The following is a 6,000-nucleotide window of genomic DNA, read 5'->3' as shown; positions in this document are numbered from 1 at the left end:
AAGGCTTGGAAAATCCACAAAGGCTCCTTATGGAGTTTGGGCGGCAGGCCAGAGAGGTCTACCAGAGCCACCTCCCCGACACCAGAAGCTTGACATGAAGCAGCATCCCTCTCCACTACCCAAAGGAAACCGACTCCTTTCCTTCATCCTTCTCCCAAAGGCTGTGCATCTCAGAGGAAATGGTGGGGCATGCTCTCTCTCCTCGCTTTTCGTGCTCTCTCTGTGCTCATTCTTTTTCTCCCACCCCATTCCTTCCCCAATTTATTTTGCCTGCAGCTATGGTTTGGATATGGTTTTTCCCCACCAGCACTCATGTTGAAGTTCAATTGCCCGTGAGGCAGTGTTGGGAGGTGGGGCCCAGGGGGAAGTGTTTTGGCCATGGGGGTGGATCCTTCATGAATGAATTAAAGCCGTTGCTCAGGAGTCAGTGATTCCCTCTCTCAGGAATGGCTTAGTTCCTGTGAGAGCAGGTTGTTGTGAAGTGAGGTTCCTCCTCCTGTTTGGCCCCTGCTTGCACAAGCCTACTTGCCTTTCCACTTCTCTGCCACATCTTGATGCAGCACATGGCCCTCCCGAGAAGCCAAGCAGAGGCTGGCGCCATGCTCTTGGACTTTCCAGCCACCAGAATTGTGAGCTAAATAAAACCCTTTTCTTTATAAATCACCCAACCTCAGGTATTCTGTTATAGCAACACAAAAATGGACGAAGACACCTGCATGATCCTGTTTCTAGTTGGGTCACATCCATGGCTCATTTCTGGAGCTTTTTCGAGGCGGAGGCCAATGTGACCAGTATATACGGAAGATTTAGTTTTACGGATCTAGTGAGTGTTTAACTTAAAAGGTGGGTATTTCTTTGCAATTACAGAGAATAGTTCAGTCCATTTACTACCTGACTTCTGGACTCTGTCTCCATAAATGAGAAATTAAAGAACGATAAGAAAACCTATCATAGACATCCAAAAACCACTCCCAGGTAGAGTTTTCTTTCACATATAGTAAGTTTATGCATTGAAGTAAGTTATACTCCTAGAAATGGACGCAGTTACCTCTGCTTGGTTATGCTTTCTTGGGGTGTGGTCTTTGGAGGAGATGTGCTCCTCCCAAATGCAGCAGGAGAAGGGTGGAAAGGGGGATGAGAAGCTTTAATGTTTTCTAGCTGGGAAGAGGTCTATTGTCCACCGCAGCCCTGATTTTCTGATTGGAGTGAGTGAAAGAGCCAATCTCTGGGAAGCTACCATGTCCCGTGGCTTCCATTCACACTGAATGTTACCACCAACCCAAACTATATCTAGAGTCACAGCATTTGTATAAGAGGTAACAGCACTAATTGGTGAACATGAAAATATTTAAACTATATTAGTTATGTTAGAACACTTGCTCTATAATATTAATAACTATTTTAGCAATTCTTTAAGGAAAATAAGTGCTCGAAACCCAAACAAATGAAATGGCTTGAGCTAACTCTCTTGATTTCTGTTAAACACGCATAGCAAATAAATCTCAAATTTGGGGAAGGTGTGGAGTAATTTAGCAACTCTACAAATGAATTTTTGACTGATAACTAACAGTAACTAAGTACAATTCCTCAGTAAGTGCTATGGTTTAAAAATGTTTGTGTCCCCTCGAAATTCCTATGTTGAAATCCTAATTTCCAGTGTGATGGTATTGGGAGGTGGGGCCTTTAGATATTGGGAAGTGATTAGGTCATGAGAGCAGAGTCTTCATGGATGGTATTGGGGCCCTTATAAAAAAGTCCGGGAGACCTTCAACCCTTTCACCTCGTGAGGACACCTCAAGAAGGTGCTGTCTGTCTATGAACCAGAGAGTGGGCCCTCACCAGACACCAAATCTGCTGGCACCTTGATCTTGGACTTCCAAGCCCCAGAACTGTGAGAAAAAAATTTCTGTTGTTTACGAGCCACTCAGTTATTTTTTTATAACAGCCTGAACTAAGACAGTAAAGAATGTTGGATCTGAGACATTTCAGAAGTTAAAATTTTCTGTACTGTGGAAGGATGGTGAGAAAGCAGCCAGGGCTTCCCTCCAGGGCCACTGGCAAGGTGGTGGTGCTTCAGAGAGGAAAGGAACACAAGCAAGCTCAAGGGCATGGTCGTACTTTCCCCAAGACCACAGAGCAAAGAGCTGCTTTGCAAATGCACATGGGAGATGACAAAGGGTACCAGGACATAGCAGCGTTGGAAAGGCCATATAAGAAACCTGCTCTGTTGAGGAGGCCTTGGTGATATGTTCACAAACTGCATAGCAGATTAAGGAAGTCCCTGCCAAACAGTTCTCAGCAGTATGAGTGATTGCCCAGGCCACTGGCCGGTGGACTCGCCCTCAACTTTTCCCACCTGCTGACCTCCCCCAGGTTAAACAGTGTGGGTCAGTCTCACATGAAGAAGTCACGGAAAGATGAAGAAATGAGAGAAAAGCTCCAGGTAAAAGAAGCTGTGTTGAGGTTTCTCACTAACCTGAGACCCCTTCCTTCTTCCTCCAGCCAACACCCCTTCTGCAGTCCCCTCTGGCCCCAAGGGTTGGCTGGGCTGTTTTATCAAAGTGTATCTCCTTCTCTCCTTGACCCCCTGAGATCCGGCACACAGTCTCGCCCCATCTTCCTGTCCATGGAAGAAGCTCATGGACCATCTAAGGTTTCCTAGGGGTGTCGCTGTGAATGATGATGAAGAAACACAGAGGAGAAAGCTCCTTCCTGTTCACCCCACCACCTTTTCTTGCTTTGCTTGAGCCTGGTTTCCTAAGTTGTACAGGTCAACTGTATATGCTAACAGGTCAGTATATGAGAATGGTGGTAAGGTTGTAAGTGACAGACAAAAATTCTACAACTAATGAGGTGTTTACCAGCTCCAGATGAAGGCTGCAGTTTGAGGAACTGGAGCTAGAGCTGGGAGGGTGAGACACCGGCCGATAAAAAGCTACAGCTCTGCCTGGAGACCCAAAGCCTGAGAGGCAATTCTCGTTAGCAAAACCGACTAGTTACATGGGAGGGGACCTGCCAAATGGGTATTTGGGCAGTTTATGCTGTGAGTATGAGAAAGAGATTCTTCCTCCTCTCCCCTATGAGATCTTCAGTAAAATCTTCATGTTCACTAATGCTTTTTGTGCCAGTAGATTCTCTGTGGGTAACTTCATGTGGCATTGGGTCTGCGGTCCAGGTTCAAAAGGAGCAGTATCTTTTGTCTTTTTTGTTAAGAGACAGAGTCTCCCTCTGTCTCCCAGACTGCAGTGCAGTGGTGTGATCATAGCTCACTATAACCTCGAATACCAGGGGTCAAGGGATCCTCCTGCCTCAGCCTCCCGAGTAGCTGGCTTTATGGGCATGCAGCACCTTACCCTGCCAATTTTTTAATTTTTTGGAGAGACAGGGTCTCATTATGTACCCCAGGCTGGTCTTGAACTCCTGGCTTCACGCCATCCTCCCCCCTTGGCCTCCTAAAGTGCTGGGATTACAGGCATGAGCCACCAGACCTGGCCCAGGGCAGTGTCTATTTGCAGGCTCCAGCTAGGTAACATGTTGCTTGACTGACTACGTGCATGGCTCCATAAGCCACCCTTCTCTGTATCCACAGCCCTTGCCCCGTGACTTTGCAGCCCTTCTCAGTAAAGAAGTAGAGTCTAACTCCATGCCCCATGCACCTGGCTGGCCTGTAACTTGCTTTGGCTAAGAGTGCAGCGGAAGTGATGCTTCACGAGTTCTGAGCCCAGGCCTCAACAGACCATGTGTGTTTCCTCCAGTTGTGCGTGAGGTTCTTGTGCCTCCACTGTCACCATGAAAACATATTCAGACTAGTGTGCTGGGGAATGAGACACAACGGCAGCAAAGCTGCCCTAGCGGAAGGCAGTCAACTCTCACAGGTGAGTGAGCCCAGTCAAGACATGCAAAGCTGTCTAGATGGCCTGTGGGAGCATGTGTGTTGCATTATACTACTGAGGTTCAGCACGCGTTCCTTTTATACTATTTGGGCAACAGAAAGCTGACACAAATGTGCTTTAAGTATGACATTCTGGGTCAGAGCTGAGAAGAAAAAGGACAGGAAGTTGAGGCTAGAGAACAGGCTGGACAGGGGCTCTGGGGGACCAATGGACAGGAATGTGAGCCTGGGCTTGGAGGTTGGGAGAGGAGGCCCTGCAGGCTGGCACGGCTCTGGATGAAGTAGCATGGTCACCGAGACAGTCTAAAACATGAGCAGGCACTAAGACCAGTTCATGGTGACCAGACCTTAAGCAGGTGGCATGTCAAGTGGATGCGAGTTGGGACCAGCACATCTTGATCTTGGCCTTGATCTCTGGGCCTCTGGGGTGCAGACAGAAGGTTGAGGGTACAGGGAAACTGTGAGGCAGGAGTGAAACAAGCAGGGATCAGAATGAAAAAGTTAGGGGGTCAGAGACTGGGCCTTCCCATACCCTGAGTTTATGTCATCACAAATGCACACAGTGGTTTTGTTGTGGGCCAGCTCCAGGGTTCCAGGGTTCAGAGTATAAGCACCAAACTGATCTCTGAGAGTGTGTGGTACAGGGGTCCCCGGCAAGGAACAGGGTGCTGAGGCTGGAAGTCCCTGTGGTGTGAGGGAAGGTTCCAGGATTTGTCTACGTCAGGGTTCTCAACCTCTCACATGCACCATCAGAATCCCGACTACCCCCTTCTTCTAGCTTCACATAAACAAGATGGCTGGCCCCACCGCAGCCCTCCTAAATGAGAATCTCTGGTGGGGGGAGGGCAAAGTTCTTACAGGTTTATTTTGCAAAAGAGAGGAGAATTCAGTCTTGAAAAAGGGAACAGGAATTAACTCCTGTGATGACAGGGCCCTAGGCAAATACGGCCCCAGCACTGGCTCAAGGATTAGAGGCTGCAGATGGGAACGTTCCTAGGAAAGGCGAAAATGAGGTGTCAACAGCTATGGGGGCACCCAAACAGTGCTTCTGGCACACCTGTGTTTACTTGAATAAAAAAATTAGCCATTCAAATATTCCCTGTAACATTAATCACTCATAATAAAGGTCAAACCTGCTTTCAACACACAACAAATAATTCCAATACTAAAACTGATTTAATCCCAAAGTATTTGGAGAAGGGGTTATATCCAAAATTGCCTACAGCTGTAGGCCACAAAAAAGGAGTTTGTTTTGACTCTAGTAGACCTAGAAAAGGGGATTTTTTTTTTTTTACCTGCAAAATAGACTCCTCTTGGAAAATGTCTCAAAAACTTCTTATGTATCACACGTTCAGCTTTTACAGAGTAATTTTCTGAGGAATCCTAAACAATTCTCTAGTAGAAAAAGCATCTGATGTGCTAGCATCCACCTACATCAGAATAAATCATTTCTATCTCTCATTAACATGACAAAATTGAAGTATTTATTAGAAATTTGGTTAAAGTGTGAGAATTCCTCAACAGTGTTACAGCTCTTTGTAGCTTTATAGTCTTCATAACTATTGATCATGGCAATTTCAAACAGCAACAAAATGACTTGTCTGTATTGACAAATTGTTAAAAGTGTGTATAAACTAAAAGTAAACTGGTTCTCATAAATGCATAAATGAGGAAAGTGCATGGGTTTAATTTGTGGTCTTTAACATTTTTTGTTTCACTGAATCAACACTTACATGGCACTTCCTGTTTGGGAGGTACTGTTGTAAGTGCTTTAGAAATATTAATTTAATCATCATAATAACCCTGCAAGGAGGAAGGAACTATTGCTACTGCCATCTTTCTTGAGGGAACTGAGGCTCAGAGAGGTTAAGTAACTTCCCCAAGGTCACATGCAGCTAGAGCCAGGGTCCAAACCCAGGTGGCAGTCCTGCTCCAGGGTTTGAGCTATTAACCTCTACACTATGTCAACTCTCTTACCTTCTTTCTAAAAGAATATAAAGATAGAATCAAAGATGGGTATCTACAAACCAGCTGTCTACAGAGGATCGTAGAGGAAAAATGGTTTTTCTTCCCTTTCTATAAGACTAAATGCAGCAGGAGGCCGCGTT

This window comes from Propithecus coquereli, unplaced genomic scaffold (genome assembly GCF_000956105.1).
Source record: "Propithecus coquereli isolate 6110/MARCELLA unplaced genomic scaffold, Pcoq_1.0 Scaffold153, whole genome shotgun sequence".
In the NCBI taxonomy this organism is placed as follows: domain Eukaryota; kingdom Metazoa; phylum Chordata; class Mammalia; order Primates; family Indriidae; genus Propithecus; species Propithecus coquereli.
This window is presented reverse-complemented; position numbering follows the sequence as displayed.